The 27845-nt window shown below is 43.2% G+C and overlaps 2 long non-coding RNA genes across 3 annotated transcripts in view; both read right to left on the bottom strand.

Moving 5' to 3' along the window:
- LOC112545862 (uncharacterized) overlaps window positions 1-27845 on the bottom strand; it is a 69193-nt gene that overhangs the window by 40134 nt on the left and 1214 nt on the right. The window lies entirely within an intron of this gene.
- Window positions 187-25881, bottom strand: LOC142830777 (uncharacterized). Its single transcript, XR_012906250.2, has 2 exons — window positions 24441-25881; window positions 187-417 (listed from the first exon to the last, which is right to left on the bottom strand). It is a non-coding gene; the product is annotated as an uncharacterized LOC142830777 (long non-coding RNA).

Below are 27845 nucleotides of genomic sequence, written 5' to 3'. Positions count from 1 at the left end.
GAATGAAAATCCCTGTATGGAAGAGCTGTTATTATTCCTTAAGGAGCAACCATAGCAACTGTCATAATGGACATTCTGGGCATCTCATACCAAAGTAAATCAGGAGTAATCTCATTAATGTTAATGCAAACTGGTCAGAATTGAGTCCTTTCTTTGCACTGAGAGCTTTGTTGGATAGTCATAGACTGACTGTAAAAGCTTTTTATTTCATTCGTCACAATTCACATACATTTATATATTACTTTGTGTAGGTGCTTGGCTATTATGGACTCACAAGTCATGTGCACCCCAAATGCCTTTTTGGAGCTCTTCAAACGTTAGTGCCCTTTATGTTGTTTTTTCTCTGCTACATCAGCATAATACTGTGTGCTCCTTTTTGTCTTGCAGTAGGAATACTGTGCTTAGAAAAGCTGGATTCTAAAAAGAATGAGTCAAACAGAGGAAACTGATCAGAAATCATTCACTTCTATGGCTTTGTCTACACTGCAGGGTTTTTGCACAATAAGACTTTTGCAAAACAGTTCTTGCACAAAAATGTCTTGTGCAAAAGACCTCAAAGCGCATCGCAAAACCTATGTGCTTTTGCACAAAAAAGCGTCCACACTGCATGGACACTCTTGTGCAAGACAGCTCTGATGGCCATTCACAGAATGGCCATCAGAGCACCTGTGTTTTTTCCAATAGGGGTTTCTTGCACAAAACCCCTTTCGGAGCGTCCACACCTGCCTTTTTGAGCAGGAGCTGTAGTGCAAAAATGAGTTATTCCTCTGGCAAAAGCCCTCTGTTCTGTCAATTTTCTTGTGTAAAAATGTGCTTGAGGCTCTGCTGGTTTTTGCACAAAAACAGCCATTTTTGTACAAAAACCTTGTAGTGTAGACATAGCCTATGAATATGGAATCCTAGAATGCACAGGGAAATCATCTAATAAAAGATAACAAATTCATGATGTTTTTATAAAAACAAAATATAACATTGCTCTTATTTTAAAAATGCAAACTGTCTTGTCTAGGAATCTTCAAAGCAAACTAGATAATAAGTCTCTGAGGTTAAATTCTCACCGTTAGAGTCTAGTGGAAAACTGGGTAATAACTGACTCTACAAAAGACTGGGATGACTACTTTGATAGCCAACTTATTGAATGACAAAGATCATATTGAAGTAGCAACTGAGCATGGAGAATGGATTGGCAGTATAGATGGGAAAAGCAACTCCTAGGTGAGCCAGATTTACCTCAGATCAGCTAGGGCATGTCTACACTAGGAACATATTCCAAAATAAGTTTTTTCACAATAATAACTCCCAAAATAACCATTTTGAAATAGCATGTCCACACTACAGTGAAGCCTCAAACTTAGGAAGAGGCAGGCTCCCTCTACGTGGACATGCTACCTCAACTTAGGCTACATCTAGACTGCAGGGATGCAAATCAGAACATTGAAATTGCTAATGAAGCAGGGATTTAAATATCCCATGCTTCATTAGCATAAAAATGGCCACTGCTTTTTTTTGAGACAGAGTTTTTTCGAAGAAAAAAAACCCCCTGCAGTCTAGATGTGGATCCGTGAAAATAAACCCTTTTTGACAGATCCTGTATTCCTCAAAAAATGAGGTTTACAGGATCTGTTGAAAAAGGCTTTATTTTTGACAGATCTGCATCTAGACTGCCATTTTTTTCGAAAAAACTCTGTTTCAAAATAAAGCAGTGGCCACGTTTATGCGAATGAATTATAATAAATCCCTGCTTCATTAGCAATTTTGACGTGCCTAATCTACATTTCTCTGTTGACAGAGAGGTATAGTCTAGATCCGTGGTCCCCAACACGGTGCCCGCGGGTGCCATGGCGCCCGCGGGGGCATTTCAATGCGCCCACCAGGTGCTCAGGGCTGGCCTGGCCCCGGGCACATGGCGCACGGGCGCTTGCGGGGAGAGCGCGCTTGGCGGGGGGAGCGCCGGGCGCGCAGCACTCGGCAGGGGCGGGCGCCAGCCCTGGGCACTCAGCGGGGGGAGCGCCGGCCCCGGGCGCGCAGCACTCGGCGGGAGGGGGGGAGCGCCGGGCACGCGGCACTCGGCGGGAGGGGGGGAGTGCTGGCCCCGGGCGCGCGGCACTCGGCGGGGGGAGGGGGAGCGCCGGGCGCGCGGCACTCGGCGGGAGGGGGGGAGTGCCGGCCCCGGGCGCGCGGCACTTGGCGGGGGGAGGAGGAGCGCCAATCCCGGGCGCGCGGCACTCGGCGGGGGGAGCGCCGGCCCCGGGCGCGCGGCCCTTGGAGGGGCCCCCGCCCCCGGGCGCGCGGCTATGGGGGGGCCCCGCCCCCGCCCCCGCCCCCGCCCCCGCCCCCGGGCGTGCAGCTGGGGGGGGCCGCCCCCGGGCATGCGGCAAGGGGGGGCCCGCCCCCGGGCGCGCTAGTGTCCCCGCCCTCCCGGGCGCGCTAGTGTCCCCGCCCCCTGGCGCCCGACAACCTCAAAAGGTTGGGGACCACTGGTCTAGATGCACCCTTAGAGTCCCAGGAAGCACTGTGTAGTAATTACATTGAATGACGCTGGGGAATAGTTATTTCAAAATTGCAGCAGTGGAGCAGCCATGAATCACTATTTCAGAATCACTATTTTGAAATAAGCGTTATTCCTTCTAGAAAACAGAAGTTATTATTTTGAAATAACCAGCCCCTTATTTCAAAATAATCGGTTTGGTAGGGTGGATGTTCCTCTTGTTATTTCGAAATAAGGGGAGTTATTTCAAAATAACTCCCGAGTGTAGACCAAAGCCTAGAGAGAGATTCCATTTGACTCATCTGGCAGAACTACCAAATATTTGTGGACTTCAGTAATTCTATTTAATGAACACTTTCCAGTTTGAAAGCACTGTATAAGTGCTAAGGTTTTTGCTAGTCAAACTGTTAGCACATGGCAAGCAAGGATATAAGCCTCCAGTTCCCTAACATGAGAGGCACTAACTATCAATGTGTACCTGTCCATGTATACTACAAACTTCCTACTACATAACAATCTACTACCATTTCAAAGTATTAGCGAACCTTTCTTGTGTAGTCTGACTGGACAGTTAGGCCTGGCCTATACTTAAAACTTAGGTTGACTTAACTATACTGAACAGCATGTAAAAACTTCACATCTCTAAGTGCCATAGGCAAAACAACCTAACCCTCAGTGATGCAGATAGATCAATGTAAGAGGGCTTTTCGTGACCTAAGATACTGTTGTTCCAGGAGGGGGAAGTTTCTACAATAAAGGAAAACCATCGTTGTCACTATAATCTGTGTCTATGTTGCAGAGTTATGCTGGCATGGCTACAACACCATCGCTATTCCACTACAGCCCCCACAGTGTAGACATGCCTGTGGTGTGCAGAATGCTAGTGTGCTGTAGATTTACAACCCAGCTTGCTATGTACTATTTCCTTAGAAAAACTTTTAAGGTACACATTCAGCAAGATGCTGGAGCATGAGTTTAACTTTCAGCATAAGACTGTTCATGTGCTTAATGTCAGGCACATGCGTAAGCACTTTGCTAAATCAGGGACTAAATAAGTGATTCTTGTAACATCACTGTAAAATAGGTAATTTTTATTTTCATATTTTCTATTTACAGATCAGTAAACAGAAAACAGGCCCAGAAGTGACTTCTTCCCATAGCCACAAAGAATTTCAATAGCAGTAATGACAATAGAATTCAGAAGTTCTTGATACTCCATAAAACTAGACCTCCAAGCCTCTCAGTCTGTTTAATCTCAGATAGGGTCGCATGTGAGGTGATTATATTTCATGGTCAGTGGCAGAGGAATCTTGATGCTTGTTTATGTTTCCTCTAGTGTGTGATTACTAACTAGAAGACTTTATCTGTGAATTTCTACCACACTCTTCACCAAGGTATCTGAGCAGCTGAACAAATACATTTGAACTTCATTTCCACATATATTTTGATTCCATAGTGCAGATTATTTTTCTTTTTAAAAATATTTGACAGACCATATCTGAGAACAATAGCACTCATCCTGATTGTATGGAGTGACATCAACATGCTAGTCAGTCACATCCAGAACAGGCAATGAAGAACAAAGTATAATTTGCTAAAACTTTTAACATGCTTCATTCTGTGATCTCAGAATTAAGTGTTTAATACACATGAAGATTATAGCAATGGAACAGCAGATGATTCATATGTCTCATGATCTATAATTCTGTATGCAAGGAATGGTTAATTTTTAGATTTTAATCCAATATTATTGTATATTGCCTTAGGCTCTCTTGGCTCAGACTTAAAAGTTTTTACTGACAAAACAAAACATTTCTCTTTAAGAGTATTTTACTCTCAAAATTAACACAATATAAAACATTAGGGCTGAAATATTAGTCTTAATATTTGTATATATGTGAAAAGCTTGAGTCTTAACCCTCTAGTCCAAGTCTTTCTATCAGTAATAGAGAACATTAGTACAGATTGAACCTCTCTAGTCTGGTGCTCTCTGGTCCATCAACATCCATAGTCCGGCATGATTTTAGTTAGCCAGATGTCCACTTGTTATGGGTATAGCCAAGATCCCACAAAGTTTGTTTATAGCCACTAGTCCTGGCTCTCAGTGTTCTGGGCTGTTATTTAGCTTTAATTTCACTCTGTCTTCTAAGAGACCAATAAATAGTGGAAGTGTTGGTAATGCTGCTAGACAATATTGACCTCCTGTGAATTGGCAAATTCTTTGGTTTGGCACAGGACAGGTCCCAAGGGTGCTGGACTAGAGAGGTTCAACCTCTAGTTATTTCCAAGTGAAATTATTTTTCCCATTTTAAAACATGAGGCAACTTCGTCTTTCACAACAACTGAGTGAAACATTCAGACACATTCAGCAGATTTACTTTCCCATAGAGCCATAATTTTGTACATAAGCTTAAATTACATCTGGAGGACTACATAATTTCTCAACACATAGGGAAGTTTCAACTGTTGCTACTGTCACTTCCAAAAGATTTTGCAAAGAAATAACAGCAATCATACCTCCTAATCCTTCTTCCAAAACTGGGTTGTGAAGGGTAACAGCTCTTAATTTGTTTGCTGAAATTTCTAAGAAATGGTGCAAAACAACATTTTCTTGAGCTATAATGGTAGCTAATGTCTTTAATGTATTTAAATCAGTTTTTATATGATCCTATTCTTGAAAAAACTCTAAATATCCCATTTGCATATCCTCAACCTTTTCCTTAAAAATGGTACAGAAATTTGAAGTGATCCAATAGTATTAATTTTGTAGCTTCAGGGGGTAGCTGAGTTAGTCTGTACAGAAAAAAACAACAAATGGTCTGGTAGCACTTTATAGATTAACAAAACATGTAGATGGTATCATGAGCTTTCATGGGCACAGCCCACTTCTTCTCCGGTTGTAGCCAGCCAGAGTAAGTCTAAGGTCTGACACTGGGCTCTCAAGGTACAAAATATGCCACACAGGTATCTGTCAAACACAAGGAGTTTATTTCCTGACAGCTAACAGCTGTGTCCCATAAATGGAAGAACAACATAACAAAGAAACGGCATATCTAACATCCCTTCCTGCAAGCCTGGGACCCCAGGTAGGCTGCGGACGAAGTGGGAGGTTGTCTCAGCTTCCAAGGCACCGGTACCCAAAGCCCATCGGTGAAGTCCAATTTGCTAGGCTCTGAGGCAGCCTTAAATACTGTTTTCCTGCCTTGTTTGGCAGTTTGGAAATTTCCAGGGCTTACTCATTACATGCTGATCTAGGGCTTAGTTGTTAGTTATCGATCTGGTTCTGATCTGGATCTTCTTGTTCTTTGGCCCTGTTTACGTGATCAGTACGTTAGGGTAAACAGAATTGTTTATGCATTCTTGCCCTTTACCCTTATCTTTACTTGTTCCTGCTATCCTGGCAATAATACGTATCTTAAGACTCAATAAGGGAAGGGGAAAGAATAACAGAACATATGGAAATGGTGGAGGTATTTACTGATTTCTTTGGTTTTGTTTTTCACCAACCAAGTTTGTGGTGACTGGACATTTAACATAGTAAACATCAATGAAAATGAGGTACCATCAAAAGTTGAAATAGGAAAAGAACAAGTTAAAATTATACAAAGTTCTTCCGCAATTGACCACTACACCGGTCATCTGAAGAAGTGGGCTGTGCCCACAAAAGCTCATGATACCATCTACATGTTTTGTTAGTCTATAAAGTGCTACCAGACCATTTGTTGTATTAATTTAGTGTAATTCATCCCTCTTCAGAAAAAGATGTCAACCCAATAAGAGAATGTACCCTTTCTTTGCCTGATGTAGTAGCCCAGTCGCTTTTGTAGGCATAGCTTTCCAGGTTGCTTCCATCTCTAATGGACCATATATCCAAAATAATAATCACATGAGAAATAAGGCCAAGAATAATATCAACCTAGAAGTTCAATATAAGTTTCTCTCATAGCTAGCTGACTAACCAAGATGGAAAAAAACCCAAATAGGACTGCAAGGGACCTTAAGAGGTCATCTAGACCGGTCTTCTGAGCTCATGGCAAAATCAAGCACATTCTACCATCCCTGACAGGCGTTTGTCTAACAGTCTCTTAAAAAATGATGGAGATTCACAACCTCCCAAGGCAATTTATTCCAGTGCTTAACCATCCTGACAATTAGAAAGTTTCTCTCACGTCTAACCTAAACCTCCCTTGCTGGAATTTAAGCCTATTGATTCTCATCTTATCATCAGAGATTAAAGAGGAAATTTTTCTCCCTTCTCATTGTAACAACCTTTTTATGTACTTGAAAGATGTGCCCTCTCAGTCTTCTCTTTTCTACACTAAGCAAACCCAGTTTTTTCAATCTTGTTTCATAGGTCATGTTTTCTAGACCTTTAATTATTTTTTTGTTCTTCTCTGGACTTTCTTCAGTTTGTCCATATCTTTACTAAAATGTGGCACCAAGTACTGGACACAATACTTCAAATGAGGCTTCATCAGATCCGACCAGAGTGAAAGAATTACGTCTCGTATGTTGCTTTTGACACTTCTGCTAATAAATCCCAGAATAATAGTCGGTTTTTTAAATTTTTTGTTTTTGTTTTGTTTGTTTTTTGCAACAATGTTCTACCATTGACTCATATTCCATGACTTCTGATCCCTTTCCACAGTATTCCTTCCTAGGCAATCATTTCCCACTTTGTATGTGTACAACTGATTGTTCCTTCCTAAATGGAGTACAGTAAACTTCCGATAATCCAGCACCTTTAGGACCCAGGGAGTTCCGGATTATCAAATATGCCAGACTATCGGAAGAGGGGGCTATAAGGGGTCTAGGATGGGGTGAGGGGGGGATGCCACCCCAGACCTCTCAGAGCCCCCCCTTCTGATAGTCCGGCTCTGCCCCAGGCATCCCTGATTCAGCCACTGCTGGTCAGTTTCAGCAGCAGCTGAATCGGGGACGCCTGCGGCAGAGCAGCTGGGGTGCTGCCGGGTTGGTCCGGTAGTGCCGCCCCTCGGTGCTGCGAGACCAACCCAGCAGCACCCCCACTGCTCTTGGGAACACCTGGGACAGAGCAGCTGGGGTGCTGCCGGGTTGGTCCCATAGCGCCGCCACTCAGCGCTCTGGGACCAACCCGGCAGCACTCCAGCTGCTCTGCCCCAGGCGTCCCCAAGAGCAGCTGGGGTGCTTCCGGGTTGGTCCCGCAGCCCCGAGGGGCAGCACTACGGGACTAACCAGGCAGCACCCCAGCTGCTCTGCCCCCGGCTTTCCCGATTCGGCTGCTGGTCAGTTTCAGCAGCGGCTGAATTGGGGAAGCCGGGTGCAGAGCAGCTCCAATTGTCAGGCTGCCTGGAGCACTTCCGGGTTCCCAATTGTGCCAGAACATCAGGAGTGCCGGAGCATTGGATGCCGGACCAATGGAGCTTTACTGTATTTTGCATTTGTTCATATTGAATTTCATCCTGTTTACTTCTGAGAATTTCTCCAGATTATTTTGAATTTTAATCTTATCCTGCAAAAAACTTCCAATCCCTCTCATCTTGATATTATCTGGAATCTTTGTAAGTGTACTCTCCATGCCATTGTCTAAATCATTAATGAAGATATTGAGCAGAATCAGATCCAGAACTGATCCCTGCGAAACCCACTCATAATGTCTTCCAGCATGACTGCAAACCATTGTTAGCTACTCTCTGGGAACCAGTTTTGCTCCCACCTTATAGTCACTCCATCTAAGCTTCATTTCCTAATTTGTTTGACCAGGTCATATCAAAAGTGCTATTAACATCCAAAACTACCATGTCCACCGTTTCCCCCTATCCATAAGGCTTGTTACCCTGACTAAGAAAGCTATCAGGTTGGTCTAACATGAGTGTTCTAGGATGCATTTCATCAGGCCCAGATGACTTGAAGCTATCTAATTTGTCTAAATAATTTTAACTTGTACTTTTCCTATTTCAACTTTTGATAGTACCTCATTTTCATTGGCGTTTACTATGTTAAATGTCCAGTCACCACAAACTTGGTGGGTAAAAAACAAAACCAAAGAAGTCAGAAAATACCTCCACCACTTCCACATTTTCTGTTATTCTTTCCCCTTCCCTTATTGAATCTTACCCAGTCCATAGTCTTCCTTTTACTTCTAATGAATTTATAGAATTATTATTTTTTCTTACTCTTTATGTCTCTAGTTAGTTTTTATCTCCTTTTGTGCTTTGGCCTTTCTAATTTAGTTCCTACGTACTTGTGTTATTTGTTTATGTTCATCATTTATAATTTGACCTAATTTCTACTTTTTGTAGAGCACTCTGGATTTTTAGATAATTAAAAATCTCCTGGCTAAGCCAACATAATCTTTTGCCATACTTCCTATATTTCCTATGTAGTGGGATAATATGCTCTTGGGGTATGTCTAGACTACATCCAAAGAAAGCCTTTGCTGGCAGATCCCTTATGCCTCGTAAAATAAGGTTTACAGGAACGGATGACAAAGGCTTTCTTTGTCGCCCAATTCCCGTCTTGACAGCTGCTTTTTGCTGACAAACTGCTGACTCAGCAAAATGTGGCAGCCATTTTTATTCAAATGAAGTGCAGGAGATTTAAATCCCAGCTTCATTTGCAATGTTGTTATTCTAATTTACATCCCTCTGGCGACAGAGGGATGTAGTCTAGACATACCCTTGTGCTTTAATATTGTCTCTTTGAAAAACTGCCAACTCTCTTGAACTGATTTTCCCTTTAGACTTGCTTTCAATGGAATCTTACCTACCAACTTTCTGAGTTTGCTAAAGTCTGCCTTCTTGATATCCGCCATCTTTATTATTATTGTTGTTTCTATCATTTCTTAGAATCATTAGTTCTATCATGTATATATAGAATCTGACCAATTACAAATGCCCCTAAAGTTAACGTTTTGGAAAATATTCTGCATTAATATATCACTTAAATAGGGTAAGGTCTTTGAAGAGTATTCTGGCTGAACAAAAGGGAAGCTTGGAGTTATTATCATTACTATTGCAGATTGCATTTATATGAAAGTCAGCCAGGTCTGGTATCTCTATATGAAATATAGAGATCCAATTGGAAAGAGAAGCATATGATTCCACCCAAATGTCTTTAAGGTCCTTCACAATTAAGCCTATTCCAACTAGCTAATCTTGTAATTTAGCACAGCATCCTCTTGGTCAACACCACTCCTCTAATGTTCCCAGTCCATGTTACCCATCAGTTACAGTCACAGGCCTCCCTGTGCTGTATGAAAATTGATTTATGAACATGAGTATGCATAACTCAAAGATGCTTTTGACAAAATACCTTATATAACCTACCAATGTTAATAGTACAGTCTGCCGAATGTGTATATCCTATTTTTGTGCATGTATCATACTTATATGTGAAGTTAGAAAGATGAAGTGTGGATCTGTTTATAACTCTAAATGTGCTAATGAGAGGCATACTGATACTCTGGTACTTAACAACTCAGTACTCAGACCACCATCTTGAGAATGTTCGTGTATGTCAGTGGTCTCCAACCTTTTACACCCAAGATCACTTTTTAAATGACAGACCAAGCCAAGATCTACTGCCTCGCCCCTTCCTTGAAGCTCCGCCCCTTCCTTGAAGCCCCACCCTCTCTATTCTCCTCCTCTCCATCACTTGCTATCCCCAATCCTTATACTGCTGCTTTTTTAAAAAGGTTTTTCCAACATTTGGAAGAGGTTTTTTAACATTTGGAAGTGGTGCTCAGCCAGGGTGCACCACGCTCCACGTGGGCTGGTGCAGAGAAGATGCTGCCTGGCCAGCTGGCTGTGGCCTTCAGTCTGGAGGAGGCTGAACCGTGCTCCAGCTGATAGGGTGGCTTCCCCTCTGCGCCTACCCACGTGGAGCTTGGTGCACGCTGGCTGAGTGCCATGGCTAACTGGCCAGGAAGCCGCTTCTCTTTGCTCCCACCCAGCTGCCCTGCACTCAGCCTGGGAAGCTTGCTCCAGCACAGCTGGAGCTAGACATAGCCTCCCTGGGCTAAGCGCAGGGCAGCCAGGCTGGAGGGAAGAGAAGCGGCTGCCTGGCCAGCTGGCCATGGCGCTCAGCCAGGGTGCACCAAGCTCCACGTGGGCAGACACAGAGGAGAAGCCACCAATCAGCTGGAGTGCGGGGCAGCCTCTTTCAGGTGAAAGCTGCAGTCAGCTGGCTGGGGTGTTTCAGCCCTCCCAACCTCCCAGCTCCCACCATTCCTCATAGCTACTCACCTGTGTTGTTGCTCGGTGAGTAGCTGCTCCTCAAATGAGGAAATCTAATGTAAATGTATTGCACAGGTGCGCAGTTCAGAGAGGGCTCAAGAGTTACTCTTAGAGCCCCTGAGATCTACTGGTAGATCGCGATCTACTGGTTGGTGACCACGGGTGTATGTCCTATAAGCCCAAACTGTGGTTGGTCCTAGAAAGACATGTGATGACTTCTGGTACTGGTATCTCTCTTGAACCTGGTATTTTTCCATGGGGATGGGAAGTGTGAAACAAAGGGTTACTGCCTAGAGGTAGAGTCTATTTAAGCAATGGGAAGCAGTCAGTCATTTGTTTCCTGTTAGGCTGTGCCAGGCAGTTTCAAAGGCCAGCTAAAGTCAAGGAATTTTGAAGAAGCTGTAGATCGAAGTCAGAGTAAAGGTTAACTTTGACTTGAAGTTTTTACTTAAAATAAGATCAGCCTACTAGGGTATGAATTTGCATGTAACAAATTGCTTAGTGGATTAGAATTAGTTAAAAATCATTTGTTCATTTTAATATAGCAAATTACTTTGATCTGATTGTTTTCACTTGCAACCATTTAAATCCCTTTTTTTTTTTTTTTTTGCTTCATAAAAACAATTTTGTTTGCTTTCAAGCACTGTGTAAATAATGTTTACCTAAGGAGGGAGCAAACCCTACGCATAGCTCTCTTTCATTGATAAAGTGGGTGGACCTAATATGCTTTTGCTGTGTAACACTTTTACATGGGGTAAGAGAGTAGGAAGGCAGCATCAGTGGCATGATCAGCATGCCAGGGGACAAACCTAAGTGGACTTCTGTGATTTTAAGCCATCACAGTCACCTTCTCCCTGAAATACCTTCACACTTTTTCTCTGTAACTGACTCATTATTCCATTGTGCTATAACTTCAGTGATGTGGCCCTCCCTCAGGACTTCTGTGATATGGCCTTGTGGTGTCTTGGCCTAGTCACATTCAAGCCCCAACACTGTCAGTGTTCAATTGTTCTTAGAATTCTAAATAATGTCCACCACAGCAGACAAATCATATACTCTGCTCAAATGTATTTTGCCCCTCAAGTCTCTCTTCAGTCCCAGTGTCTCTGCTGAGAAGTAAGAAACAAACAAACAAAAAACCAATCTCCAGACCACTTCCATCCCCGTGGGAAATTCTAGTCTCTCTTCCAATTCCCCTCGTCCCACCATCCTATTCTCAGGATTCTGACTCTAACTCTTGAGTTTTGTCCTTGCCCAGGCTCACCAAAAAATGAATTGTCTCCTGAAGCTTTCTTGAATCTCCTTATCTCTGTCTTTTGCAACTCCTCTCAGAGGAGAAGATACAAGACTACCTTCCTCCTGGACCTTCTCCCTTTGACTGCTCAGTACTTCCCTGTGCTAGCTTCCTCTCTCAGCCTACCACTCACTTCAGGTACACTAGTAAGGCTAATAAAGTTCTTTAGCTACTGTTAACCCTTCTATGCCTTGTTTGGAGTTTATATATCCCATCACATTCTCTTATGCCTGAGAAAACTCCCTGACAAAATCTATCCAGCCACTTCCTTATCTTCCTCGAAATTTGAATCCAGAAACATTATAAGTGACAATGACTGTTCTTTTTCCTGTTCTCTTAAGGTGCATCTTCATAGCACTCTAAACTCGAAATAAGATATGCAATTTTGCATAATGCAAATTGAGACATACTTTAACCTTCGTGGAATGAGGGTTACCAGAATGCCATAATAGCACGCCCATTATTTCAAAATATTTTGAAATACTGAGCAGCTTGTGTAGACACAGGGTAGCTATTTTGGAATACCTCCAGACTCTGGTCCTGCACCACTCCCAAAAGCAGCCAGCAAACTCTCTCCATCCCTGCCCTCCATGACTCCATGGAGATGAGTTAGAGGGTAGGGGAAGAGGCACCCTGACATCAGAACTTGCCAGACCAACTTGACTTTCATGCTAACCTGCTCCTGGGTTCGCATGTGGCCTTTGGTGGCCAGGCTGGCAGCTATCCTGCCATAGATGGCCACAGCAAGCAAGAGGCTCCTGGGGTGAGGGGCAGCTCCAAGGCAGAGGGTAGGAGTAGCATGGCAGTGCTGAGAGGGGTAGATGAAGTGCCAGCACTTGACAGTCTCCCAGCCAAACTTCTCAGGATCACCTGTCAAAGGCTTCAATGGTATGTCTACACTACAAGGTTAATTCGAAATAACAGGAGTTATTTCGAATTAACTTTAATAGCGTCTACACAGGCAAACCACTATTTCAAAATAAATTCGAAATAGTTGAGCCCTTATTTCGAATTTGGTAAACCTCATTCTACGAGGAGTAACACCAAATTCGAAATAGCTATTTTGAATTAAGTGCTGTGTAGACACTTAATTCGATATAGGGGGTCTCCAGCCCTTCCCAGGGAGCCCTGGTGGCCACTCTGGGCACAACCAGGAAAACTTACTCTCCTCTCCCCCAGCCCTGGAGCCATTAAAGGGGTAGACCCTGGCCACAGTACCTGTGCCAGCTCCAAGCCTGCCAGCCCAAAGCCAGCAGTGACCACCAGGGCCCCAGACCCAGTGGCCCCAAAACATGAGCCAGCAAGCCACTGGCAGCCAGCCCTCCACCGCTCCCCAGAAGCAGTCTTCCAGCTCCCAGGAGCCTGACAGCGGCTGGAGAAGGTGGGTGCCTTCCTGGTCTAGGGTGGAGATCATGGACCTTATTCAGGTTTGGGGGGGATACCCCCAACGTCCATGATCTCTGCACTAGATGGAGGAATGCAGCCGTCTATGGCAGGATAGCTGCTAGCCTGGCCACCAAGGCCACATGCGAACCCAGGAGCAGGTTAGCATGAAAGTCAAGTTGGTCTGGCGAGACCCCTAACCCTGAGCCCTGAGCTTCTCCTGCCCCTTCTTCCCCTTGCTTCCCCCTTCCAGCTCCCTCCTCCCAGGTTTCCCCCTCCCCTCTTCCATCCTCTCTCTTTCCCTCTCTCACCTCCTTTTGCCAGTCTCCCCAGAGGTTCATCCCTCCTTCCCCAGTATTGTTCAATAAATCCAGTTTCTATTTTTGAACATACGTGTCTTTTATTTGACATCAGGAAGGGGGGCTAGCGAGGGGTAAGTGGATGGATGTGAGGGAGGAATGGGGCACGAGCCACCAGTGGGAAGGACCAGGGAGGCTCTGAGAGCTCCTCGGGGTGGACACTCTCCCTCAGGGCCTCCTGAATCCTGACAGTCCCCTGGTGGATCCCCCGGATGGCAGCCTGTAGCAAGTGCAGCCGGACTGATGGCAACGACCCCACGAGACCGGCATGCCCAGGGGCACCTCTGGCTCCATGTGTCCGAGTGCTGTGGTGTCCCGAGTTCGGGCACTCAGGGCATTCCAAGACAGGACTGCTTTGCTGTCCCTCATCGAGGTAGACAAGCAAGCGGGGAACCCTGAGAACTGTCTGTCCAGGGTGGGAGTAGGGTCCCTTTAAGCACGGAGTTCAGTTAGCCTCAGGCAGCAGCCCCACACACTAAGTCCAAACCTGATGCCCTGCCGGCACTGGTTCCAGCCAGCCTTAACTTCGGTTCAGGGTCCACTCAGTGTGGATGTGCTATTTCAAAATAGCAAAACGCTATTTCAAAATAGTTTTTGTGTACAGATGCGTTATTTCGAATTAGCTTAATTCGAATTAACTATTTCAAATTAAGTTAATTCAAAATAGCACTGTAGTGTAGACATACCCCAAGATCTACCAATAGATCTTGATCTACTGGTTGGTGACCACTGACATACGCTATATATCGGATGGGGGGAAAAATCTGCAGAATGAGTTAGTTGTCCATATACATACACCTTACTCAGAACCATGTTGGGTTGAGTGGAGAAGACTGGCACAGAATAAGATAAACATAAAGTCAGCTTACTGCATATTAGCTCTCTTTTTTATCTATCTGTTTTTAGGCTGAATGCAGCATAGGTGGAGTAGACTTTATGTATGTGGACAAATTGAGAAACAACTCTACGAGCTTCAGAGCTCACTAATGGTCATTCTACAACACATCTCTTTCAACCACTAGCATTGACTTTCAGGTGAATGCTCTGCACTATGCACCTCTGGTTACAGCAAGATCACACAACCCTCAGCACAACTATACCATCTGTTCTGAAAGACTAAGCAAAAACAGGGAATAGTTTTCAATATCTTCCCCTTGGTTTTATCACTGGTACTGTTCTAAGTTCATTGTGCAATAACAAACACACACATGAGCTTTGCTTTCTCAACTGTCTGGCATAGCTTATGTTGGATTTTCCTGAGGGTGAACATACTATTGGATATCTTCTAGCAGATGATTTCAATGTCTGTACATATTTTGGTTCACTCAGTGAAAGAAAAAACTGCCGAAGACACATTAATAATTCCATGCAAAAAATAAAAACAGAAAACTTTAGCTAGAAAGATCACTTCTTTGAAAATTGTATAAAGAATTACAATATTGAGAGGACATACACCTGGAATAAGGCATAGTAAAAGTGTAGTTAAGGTGGATCCAATATTATTTTGCAACCATCACTCATTTACCTCAGGAGCAACTTCACTGAAGTCAATAGAGTTACATGGGCATAGAACCAGTAGGAAAGCAGAATCAATCTCCCATATATGATGCCACTGAAAACTAGATTGGAATCATAATCTTTCCCCCACTTCTACAATACTCCAAAAAGGTTTAAGATAATATTTTGGAAAGTCTTTGGCTGTCATGCAACTAGCTATTGCCTATCTATTTCCTTTATCCCACTGAGGCTATGTCTAAACTTTTTCCAGGATACCTCCGGTAAATGGTTTGTGAAAATGTATGGAACTTTGTCCAGCACAGTGCTGTGTTAATTCCCATTATTTTCACAAAATTGACAGCAATTATCAGTAAAATCCACATAAAATTTCTATGAATTTCATGCTTTTAACATAAAGCAGCTATGTCTTGGGGTTTAAAATGTGGATTTTTTACAGTTCCACAAAAGGTGAAGAATTATCTTCATACACCCTAGGTAGATAAGTATTACAATCCCCAATTTACCAGAGGAGAACCTGAAACACAGAGATGTTTTAATAATTTTAAAATATCATTACTTGTTACTTCCTACTGCTAACACTTAGCACATCCCCCATTAGACCTCAAAGTGCTTTGTAGAGGTAGATTCAGTAAAAGTCCCATCTTTCTCAGTTTATAGATGAGGAATCTGAAACACAGAGCAGTTAAATGACATATCCAAGACAATTGTGGTTCAGTGGCAGAGCCAGACATAGAACAGAAACCTCCTCACAGCTATTTCTGGGCAATATTACCTTGACTTACTCAAGTCCACATAGCTAATAAGTGGCATAGGCAGAAATCAAACTCAGTAGTGTTTCCTGGCTCCCTGTAGCATATTTACTACTAATATGGCTGTTTCTTAGCTGCATGTATGGCATGGCATGGCATGGTTTTATAATGTTTATGAACTTCTATGTGTCAAAACATACTGAGAGCCCCACTGTCTGACACAATGTTTCATAGCTTTGTTCTGCAATTTCGCTGTATATTGGGATGGAGATTGTCTAATTGGTTCATGAATATTTTTGAATATATCTGCTTCCTGCCTAGCCAGGAGGTTATTTTAATGTTAACCATGGCATTCCCCGGGGCTCTCTCACAGATTAAGAGAAAATAGTAACACACTTCTGGAAGGCTAAGGCTCCAGCCAGACTCTCTATTTTCACTTCCTCCTAACCGAGTCACTCTCAGATCCCCTAGGCTTCTCCACAGCTGGGTGCCATATTATTTTGGTTTGGAGTTATACTTGCACAGTCGGTACCACCTGCTGTAAGTTCTTTAGTCCTTGTTATCTCAACAGCAGCTTTTGGCCTTTTAAAAACTAACTCAGTGAAGAAAGAGGAAGGGACAGTGTGTGCTTGATGTTCAAACAGCAATTGTATTTTCCAGACACTCCTCAGATTTATAGTTCAGGCTACATTTTGGGAGCTCACAGTGTGACACAATGAACTATAAACTGCTGCTGCTGCTACTACTATTTAAATAATAAGGGCCAAATTCTACCCCCAGTTATATGATTGTGAGTGTAAATCCAATATAACTCCAAGGACTGTAGTGGTCAGTTGCAGGTAACAGAAGAACTATGTAAATGAGCATAGAATTTGGATCTATGGCTTTAGCTGTGTTTCATTATACATCCAAGGCATAGGCCAATAGCTAAGTAAAAACCCTAATATTGTCCTATGTATCTCAGTATCAGGCTGTAATGGGGTCAACTCACCACAGTGGTACCTCCTGCTGGTCATTCCAGAATTAGCTCTGACTCTCAGCAGGGCGCCTTTTTCTGGCCGGTGTCTCACCCGTTGTCACTCTGTGCTCTCTCCATCTTCTAGCTCTGGGCCTCTGCCACTTTGGCCAACTGCAGCCCCAGTCTAGCCTGTCATCTCAGGGACAAGCCACAGTCTATAAAGGCCACTCTTCCATGGGCTGGGTGCAGTGCAAGAGAGAAGGGGGAGACCCAGGCCCAACCGCTACTCTGGGTCCTGGCCCTCAGCCCCTCTGGCAGCTGCCTGCCCTCCTCCTTTGCCCTCTGTTGCCTATCATTTCCTGGGCCTCTTTTCCTGTAACCCTTTCTACCTCCTTGGTCCAGTAGCAAGGCCACAGCCTATGAAGTATCAGGCCAGAGACTCACTCTCTAACTCCCCAAAGCCTGCCCAGTATTGCTCTACGAAGGTGCTCTTCCATCGCTGGGAGCCAGTCCTGCACCCTTGCTTGACAGGACACAACTGTCTTCTAATCTGCTGAACAGGTCCTCATAAAAGGGCTGATCCAGTAAGCTGCCCTCTGATTGGCTCCCTACAAGCCTGTTTCTGATTGGCTGGGCCTCTGCTCAGGTTGCCTCTGGTCTGCTTTAACCCTTTCTGGGTAGAGGGAGCAGTCACCCCACTACACAGGCACACTAGTTCTTAAATATATATATATATTAATAGTATTAGGCCTGTTCACAGTACTACGGATGTCAGCAGTTCAGTTATGGAGAAGCAAAGGTATACATGGAGTGGCTACTGCAACAGCTTTTAAATGCACTTTTTTTGGATGCAAAGCCATCTTAGATGACAAACACATTGTGAATTGAAGCACTGCTAGTAGTTGAAGCAAAGCTTAGTGATTTGTCATTCATTTACACCCATTTCATTTCATTTAAGAATTCTGAGGCATGAATTCAGTGGGAACGAATGCAGACATATACATCAGCAAGAAAGTCTGGTTGGACAATAAAACTAGAAATAGGCTCAAATCAGAACCCTGGATCCCACTCTCTGTTGAACCTTGGAAAAGTCTGGATTTGGATCTGGATCCAAGTTTTACAGCTCAATCTCACATTGAGTCAGAACACAGATATAGACAGTTCAAATCTAAGTCACACTCTGACAGTTTGTCATCTAAGTTCTCCATCTTTTCTCTCTGTGACTTTGGTTTTTTAACAGGGCATTGACTGGAAATGAAAGAGGAAGAGCCTATTTGCAGTTTGGACCATGCCCAAATTGGAAGAAAAAGCAGTGTCATGCTGCCTCAGATGCCACTCTTTGCTCTGTTTCTATCCTTTTATCCTAACATACACACACTGCTATTTTCAACCTGCAGCACAAAGAAGTAGGCTAGGCATTTAGATCACAGTTAAAGAACTTGATTTGTACTCTCTTCCTGAACAGTAAAACTACGGTGGAGGTCTGCCCTTGCAGTCAGGAATAATGTGATCGGGCTAATTACTTTTTCATGGTCTTAATGGAGAGTATAGCACACTGGAAAACATAATCTCAACTATCCCATACAAATTCTGGGGTCTAAATTAGCTCTTACCCGTCAAGAATGAGATCTTGTAGTCACCACTGATATTTTTCTGAAAACATCTGCTCAATGTGTAGCAGTAGTCAAAAACAGAATGTTAGGAACCATTTGGAAAGTGATAGACAAGAAGACAGAAAATATAATCCGACACTATAAATCCCTGCTACATCCACATATTGAATACGGCATGCAAACCTGGTCACGCCATCTCAAAAATTATATATTAGATTTAGAAAAGGTACAGAAAAAGGCAACAAAGAATGATTAAAGTTACGTAACAGCTACCACGCAAGAAGAGATCAAAGAGACTGGGACTATTAATCTTAAAAAAGAGATAACTAAAGTCAGAAATTTATTGACAGGGAGTATCGTAAAGGTTAAAAGTATAATTGAGTGCAAAAAAGAAATAGACAAATTCATGGAGCATAGTTCCATTTATGGCTAGTAGCTGAGATGGTCAAGGACATAAATCCATGTTCCAGGTGTCAATAAATATCTAAGGGTATGTCTACACTGCCACCCTAGTTCAAAGTAGGGTGGCTAATGTAGGCATTCGAACTTGCAAATAAAGCCCGGGATTTAAATATCCCAGGCTTCATTTGCATGTTCCCAGGTGGGCGCCATTTTTTAAATGCCCATAGTTCAAACTACCTGCTACACACGGCACGGACTAGGTAATTCGAATTAAAGCTCCTAATTCGAACTACTGTTATTCCTCCTGCAAGGATATTTAAATCCCAGGCTTCATTTGCAAGTTCGAATGCCTACATTAGCCACCCTAGTTCTATCTAGGGTGGCAGTGTAGACATACCCTAACTGCCAGAAGCTGAGAATGGATAAGGGGATGGATCATTCAATAATTGCCCTGTTCTGTTCATTCCCTCTGAAGCATCTGGTACTTGCTTCTGTCAGAACACAGGCATGCCATTGAGCTAGATCAGTGGTCACCAACCAGTCGATCGGGATCTACTGGTAGATCTTGGAGCCTTTGAGAGGTGATATTGACTGGTTTGGCCAAGAGGCTGTCAAGTGCAGTACTTCAGCTGCTCCTCCCCTCACTGCTGCATAACTCCTGCCCTTTGCCTTGGAGCTGTTTCCCTCTCACACGCTGTATTCTATCTCCACAGAATGGGGTTGGGGGGCACAACAGGGTTTGGGATGGAGGGAGTTTGCTGGCTGCTTTTGGAAGTGGTGCAGAGCCAGGACAGAGGCGAGCCTCCCTTAGCCCCACTGCACCACTACACAGGAGCCACTTGTGGTAAGCAGTGTCCAGCTGGAGCCTGCATCCTGAATCCTTGTCCCAGTCATGTACCCCCTCCTGACCCCCAAGTCACTTCCCTAGCCCTGAGCACACCTAGACCTAAACACCCTTACAGACCCTTACCCTAAACCCGCTCCTGTACTCCAACCCCTGCCCCAGGCTCAGCTCAAAGCCTATCTGACACCCCAAATCCCTTAGCCCAAAACCAAAGCCTGTGTCCCAACCCTCTGCCCCTGCCTAATGAAAGGGAGGAAGGATGGAGAAGGGAGGAAGGATGAAGTGAGCAGGGGTGGGGCCTTGGCGAAGGGGCATGTAGGAGGTGGGGCAAAAGTATTTGGGTTTGAGGTAGATCCTGCATTGCACTTAAATTCAAAAAGAGCTCTCATACTTTAAAAGGTTGGAAACCACTGAGCTAGATGGACCATTGGTCTGACCAAGTATGGTCATTAGTAGGTTCCTAATACAAACACAGTAATAAAACTTGCTACTTATCAGATACATTTAATATGAGGGTCTTAAAAGGGTGAAGGTTTGGGTAGCAGATCTCTTTCTGAGTTGGATAAACACTGAAACTCATCTCACACTCTTGCCAGGCAAAAGGGAATTTGTGAGATTCCTTGTTCACAAACACTGTGTTTTAGCAGAGTCAAAAGACAGGACTATGCAGCACTTTAAAGACTAACAAGATGATTTATTAGGTGATGAGCTTTCGTGGGTCAGACCCATTTCCTCAGATCACTTTGTGGAAGAAAATTGGCACAATCATATATACCAAAGTGATACAATAAAAAAAAAGTGAACACATATAAAATTGACGAATCAGATTTAAAAACGAGGAGGGGTGAGGGGAGAAGGTTAGTGTCTGTGAGGTGATGACATTAGGGGTGATAATTGGGGAAGCTATCTTTGTAATGGGTGAGATAATTAGCATCTTTGTTAAGGCCCATATGTAAAGTGTCAAATTTAAGCATGAATGACAGTTCTGAAGCTTCTCTTTGAAGTCTGGAGTTAAAACCTCTTTGAAGCAATGTGTATGTTTTAAGGCCATTGAGAGAATGGTCAGTCTGGTAGAAATGGCAAGCAACAGTTTTCTCTCTGTGAGAGAGCCTGATGTCTGTTTTATGTGCATTGATTCTTTGGCGAAGTGTCTGAGTGATAGTGGGAGGTCAGGAGAATCAAAAGCCCTTGCAGGCCCTGAGCCAGGTGGGGGAGGCCCAGTTCCAGCACTCAGCAAACACAGCATGGTACTTTCGTGATGATTTAAAGGGCCCGGAGCTCTGTAGCAACAGCAGTGGCCAGGAGCCTTTGGCCCCTTTGAATCCCCAGACCCTAGAGCAACTGCCCCTTCTGTTTCCCCTGTCAGCAGGCCTGTGTGAGGTGCACAGTCTGCTAGGCATACCTTTTAAATGCATCTTTTTTTGTTTGTATGCCAACCTGAACACTTCAGAAAACTGATGCCATTTGGCACCAAAACAGCAAAAATATTCCATGTTGATTTTTGAAAATCCCCTCTAACCTTTACAAAGTTTTAAAACACCATTTTCCATTTAAGATGAAAAAGCTTATAAACTCTCTCATTTTTATTTTCTTAAACTATCCTTCTAGAAAATTAACTTTTTTCCCTTATTCCTTTGGCTTTTGTGTGTAGTCTGAGGTAGCTTCATTCAAAATCTTCTCTGGTCTCAGTGTGGTGTGGTCTTTGGAATATCTGATGCTTACATGAGCTGAGGGACATTTACGAGGTTTGTTAGCAGGCTACTAAATCCCTCTGAAAATCCTGGCAAATTCTGAAGCTGTTCTTTTCTCAGTAGGAGCTAATTACAAGCCTATTGAAACATTATGAGTTCAAGGGTTTGATTTAACCTTGAACATTGTTTGGTTCACTTCATACTTAGAAGATACTGTCAAAAGGGAAGAAAAGAGTATGAGAGAGGACATTGCCAATGTGAAAACAAAATGAAAATTGGAGCAGAAACTAAGCAGACTGGAAACACAAGAGGAAGGCTGAACTCCCCTGAAAGTCTGGGTCTTGGGAGTGAAAAAATTCCTATCACAAAATAAACAACCTACAACTTTAAGTACCCATTTGTCACATTGTATCTTTATGTGGGGGAGGGATTCTGGCTAGCTTTCATACATTGCACGGCCCCTCTTTCAGTTGAAATAACTTTCTTTAATTGGCTCACCCTTAGGAAATAACCCTGCTTGAATGGCACCGTAAAAGATGCTTGAACAATGCAAAGACAATTACCATGGCCTCTGCACAAGCACGACATGAATATTGGCAAAGCATTCCTTTTATTTTGTAAAGGATTTAAACTGCAGAAATAAAAGGCTCACATGCTGCAGCAAGTTTTGTGACCTCTGTTAACCCGAAAGAGCATAATCATGAAGTGAAATCTATGGTAAACTGTTATCTTCTATGCAAACTGGTCACTAGAGCAGGATACGATACACACTCTGTCAGCATACTTCATCTGGGGGCACATGTACACTACATGGAAGATCAACCCTGCCACAGTCAATCTTTCCACTAAATTGAACTCAGAAGGTGCCCCCGTTGGTGCCAATACTGCTGCTCCTCATGCGGAGTAAGGGAAGCCAATGTGAGAGTTTGTTCCCATCGGCTTGCCACTGTGTGGATGGCACAGAAATGCAATTTAAGATATGTCTGCTCCAGCTATGCAATTTATATAGCTGGAGTTGCGTCTCTTACTTTGACCTTCTGCTATAGCGAAGACCAGGCCTTGCAGTAGAAAAGCTCCCCAGACCTAAATTAAAAGGAATGAAAGACAGAGCCTGCAGCAGAGGAAATCTTGGACTTGGTTTTAGTAGAAGAAAAAGACATTTGGGATTTTGGGTAGAGATGAAGATTTGAGATTCTGGAATAAGGAATGAGTTGTGTTTGAAAACATACAAAAAATGGGTGGAAAAGAAGTGTGACAGGCCATCTGGCCCGCACTGGCCTTTTAAGGGTTAAAAGGCAGCCTTGGGAGAGGGCTGGAGTGGTGGAGCCAGCAACTGAGGCAGATGCAGCCAATTAGGGCCAAGCTGGGGCTGTATAAATAAAGGTTCCTGAAGAGCTGAGACAGATTCACTCTTGCTCTAGCTGTGCAGCAGGGGGGGACCTAGCTAGCTGCCAGGGAAGTAAGAGGCTTCCTGAGTTAGAGCAGGGCTGGAGAAAGGCAGGCAGAGGTGGGGGAAGCTCTGGCCCAGCAAACTCCCTGGTAGCAGGGCCTGAAGCAAGATCTGAGAGTACTAGGGCTGCAGGGAGGCAGAAGGCAGCAGGTCCACATCCCCTTGCTAATGATGAGTGGCCATTTCAGGCTGCAGTTTGTCCCTGAGGCAGAAGCTAAATGAAGACTGGCAGTAGGGTCACTGAGGCAAAGGTGGGCATAGGGGCTAGGGGTTCCCTGAGTGTGAGGACCCTAAACTGTGGGGGCACTGTGGCAGGGCAGTACTCAGATGGGAGGGCACCATGGTCTGGGAGGGAGATGAGTCCTAACATAAAATGGTGGAGACATTAACAGGTAATAGTAGGTGTGACACCAGCTGCAAGAAGGCGCTCCAGAGTTGAAGAGATAATTTCCCAAGTGTCCAGCAGGAGGTGCTGTGGCAGTGAGTCATGCCATGTTACAATGTACCATATACTAAGGACTATATTGTGCCAGTCTTCATCATGTTGAATACCCCTTGCACTGCTGGATGTAAGTAATGGGTGCAGAATCTGGCTTTAGGAAGAAAAATATCTACATTGTATCAAACTAATATCTAGAGCACTGGACAAATATTTTACAACCCTACAAAATAACAAACCATTACACCTTACCCATAGAAGCAACAAATCAGTGCAGCTATAGAATTTCAACACATACTTTTTACACTGTGTTTAAAACCTACACTGAAATCTCATTTCCCCTTTCCAATGATGTAAGCACATAGACTGAAAGAAAAATGAGATCTGTTTCCATGTCACAGATTAGCTAGCTCCACATCCCTATACAATGAGATAATTTGAACAAATTCTTTTGGGTCTTTTTTATGCCAGATGACAAAATACAAGGATTACACGGCATGAATCCTGTGTACAAAAATGCGGGAAGGTGGAGAGAAAGGAAATCCCTCTCTCTTTGAGTCCCAAATCACAGTAAGAATTCTTGTGTAATCAAGTCTAAGTCATGCTTCTTCCAGCAATAGATCTGTGATGTGGAAAAGAATGGACACTACACAGCCCACACTAGTTTCTTCGGGGTCTCTAAAAAAACATAAAAGGCCAAAATGTTCATATCCGAGTGCCTAAAATTAGACAAGTTAATTCATACAGAGGCATCTAATTAAGGGCTTGATCCAACGTTCTTTGAAGTCTGTTGCATAGCTCCTCTTGACTTTCAAGTTGCCAACCAAAATGGCCTGACCTTGTGCTCTAAAAATCTAGCCACTTACTTATGTCCTAAGATAGGGGATTTAACTTCCTAACTTTAGACATTTGGAAATTTTTATTTAAATTTCCGGCTCTTCTAATCAAATATAAGTTTCAGATATGAGCCACCACTGCTACCTACTGAGACTGAAAAACACAGCACGAGAGAGATACATTTTTCCATTAATCTTACCTGGTGTTACTGCCGAAGCTCAATGATTACAGTTTAAAGGCCAACATTCACTATTTCACTGATGCCTGGTTTAGTAGAATCATTCAGCTTATCAGTACATTTATCTCTTATGAGTAAATGTAGTATGTGTATGTGTTACAGGGTGGCCTGCCGGGGTACTCTTCCTCTCTCTTCCAAAAAAAAGTCATACTAATACTGCATATCAGGAGCGGCCCGAGGCCGGATGCAGCAGCTGGCGCCCTAGGCAGGGTGGTGCAATCAGCACCCCTGCCTGCATGGCCATCAATGGCTGTGATGTCATTATGGGGCACCCCAGCGCCCTGTGACGTCATCATCGGGCACCCGGGCCAGCAGCGCCCTAGGCAGCTGCCTAGCTTGCCTAGGCTCACGGACCGCCCCTGCTGCATATTAATAATGTCACACTAATAATGTTGATAGAATTCTGCAGCACCCTTCATTCTCTCCCCAGCTCCCAATGACTGGGCCTACCCTCTAAATTTTCCCAACCTCTGCCCAACAGGCAGGTAGAAGAAAGAAAATGAGCTATTAGATTTCCCAGCCCGTTGGTTTAGATTGGAGGAATGAGCGCCCAAGGGATTTTCCTCACTTTTCTCATGATCTAGTTGTTAGGCAGAGGAAGGAGCAATCATCAGCTTCCTACTGTTTTTGGATTTAATCGTTCCTTTCTAAAGTATGGGGATTGAAGGATAGAAGTAAGTTGCTACTGCAGTTCTCTGTGCTCTACTAAGAATGTAGAGGAATGGAGAGAAATGGTCACCACCTGGGGTTATTTTTCACAACAAAGGAAACTGTTCTGAAAATCAGGAAAGTTTTCCTGATATTTAATCTAAATTTTCTACACTGTAGTTTGAACCCGTCACCTTTTGTCCCTCCTTCTGTGGCAATTCTCTTCCAATTCCTTTGGACTTTGCACTCCATCCCCTTGATCATCTTTGTTGCTCACCTCTGGATCCTTTTCACGCTCTTTAAATCTTTTCCATAAGTGGTGTCCAAAATTGGACATATGGGCTAACCAGCACTGAATAGAGCAGTATTATCCTCTCCCATGACTTGCATGTTTTGCTTCTGTTAAAGTAGCCTAAAACTGCATTTGCTATTTTTGCAACACCATCATTTTGTTGACTCATAGTGAGATTGTAAATCACCATAACTCCCAGATCCTTCTCAACAGTGCTGCTGCCAAGCCAGTTATCTCCCAGTCTGTATTTGTGCATATGTTTTTTCTTCCCTAAATGTAGAAACTTACATTTCCTTGAATTTAATTGTGTTGTCTATAGCCTAGTTCTCCAATTGATCAAGATGCCTTTGAATTGTTTTTCTATTCTTCAAAGTGTTTGTGAGCACACCCACCCAGCTTTGTATTGTCTGCCAATTTGATCAGTATGCATTCTATTCCTATAGCCAGGGAATTAACAACAACGTGAAACAACACCGTAACAAGACCAGATCAATCCCAACCAAGACCAGATCCCTGTGGATTCCCACTTAAGGCCTCCTTCCCATCTGACATCACTCCATTAATAGTTTTCCATTTTTGCAGATGTTTAATGAATTATATATCCATCTAATGATAGTTCCTCCAAGCCCACATTTTTCCAGATCGTTTATTAGAATGTCATGTGGGACTATGTCAAAAGCCTTCCTGAAGTCCAGGTATATTAGGTGCACTACATTCCCCCATCCATAAAACAAATTATTTTGGTGTTTAAAAGGCAGAATGTACTTGGACCAGACTTCATTTTAAGACAAACTGAATTTGCTAAGCTTGTTCTTTGAAATCAGTTTTTCAGCCACCCAAGGCAGCACAAGAAAATACTTTTTTTTCTATATCATTATAGCCAAATGAGTTATTGCCAAATTCCTATGTTACAAAAAGGTGTTTTTCCAGATGCACCATTTAAGGAAGCAGCAATAGGGTAGCCTATTCTTGCCCCTAGATTTTGTTGATAACCACTGGTATTCAGCCTGTCTGATTCAAGATGCAGCAAGCAGAAACAGATCCGCCCTTAGAGAGAAAAAGAGACACATCCTGCCTGGCATGCAGCTCTGAGCACTTAAAATTGCTAAGTCTTGAAAAGAGCAGAGCATTACAAAAAGCAAGCACAATATTTACTAGGGTCAAAGAGTCCACAGGGCTTAGGAGCCATAGAAATGAGGAGTACAATTTGTATGCACAAAAATAGCAAAGAGGATTTTTTGTTTAATTTGAAATGCATTAGATTGCATGAAAGATCAATATTACCCCCCTCCCCCCCAAAAAAAATATAACAGGAATGAAAATATACATATACATTCTTTCAAATCAGCTAAGGTATAATTTAAATACATTATCTCAAAGCTTTTAGTTAAGAATAGAATCCAAACATCACAATAACAGTGGCCTCTGATTGTAAGGGGACAGAGGAGCAGGAAGACAATATAAAAGTTCGGTTGACCATTGCATAATTAGGAACAAATGCAACTTGATCACTATATGTGGGTTCAGAAAAGAATTTTCTTCAAATTAGATTGGCAGTGATCATTGAGGCTGATTTTTGCCTTCCTCTGTAGTGTACGGGCGTGAGTCACTTGTCAGGATTTTCTGGGCACATCTCACATAATAATTTCCCTGCCATTGTGAAGTCTTGGGCAATGGTAACGTCTACACAGCAGCGTTATTTTGGAATAACTGACATTATTTTGAAATAACCTAGTGCGCATCTACACAGCAAGCCGTTATTTTGAAATAATGTTGAGCTAGAGAACTTTTTACTCTGACTCCTGTAACCCACATTTCATGAGGAGTAAGGGAAGTCAAAGAAAGAGTGTTCTTCCTTCCACTTCCTGCTGTGTAGACAGTGCCAAAAGCCGAATTAAGTTATTTTAACTTCAGCCATGCAATTGACATAGCTGAAGTTTCCTATCTTAATTCAACTTTTGCCCTGCAGTGTAGACATGCTCTAACTCTTAACTTTAACATGCCAAGCACTGTAAATACAGCATGAAACACTGTGTGTACCCAGCTATTATACAACCGATAAGCATTTAAAAGCCCATTAACATAACACAAGAGAGAATTTGCAACAATTGAAACTGTTAATATAGCAGAAAAGACACTGGCATTGCTCCGGGTTTGCTAGTGTCTATGTGTACAGTTCAGTTCAATAAATAGTGATAATAAAGCAAACAAAAAGAGCTCAAAGCAAGAGCAACTATAATATCAAAGTGGTGTTCATTTTTTATACAAACAACGTATAATACCAGAGGACTAGCGCTGGAAAATACTACATGCGCGGTTGTGAGTACCAAGCAGCTGAACCAAAAAAATCTAAATTTAAATAATAAAAAACTACTCTCTTCAGTCAAACATGTACCATATGATGTTGCACATTATAAAGCCTAACC

This window comes from Pelodiscus sinensis, chromosome 10 (genome assembly GCF_052426305.1).
Source record: "Pelodiscus sinensis isolate ZL-2025 chromosome 10, ASM5242630v1, whole genome shotgun sequence".
NCBI lineage: Eukaryota > Metazoa > Chordata > Testudines > Trionychidae > Pelodiscus > Pelodiscus sinensis.
This window is presented reverse-complemented; position numbering and strand designations above follow the sequence as displayed.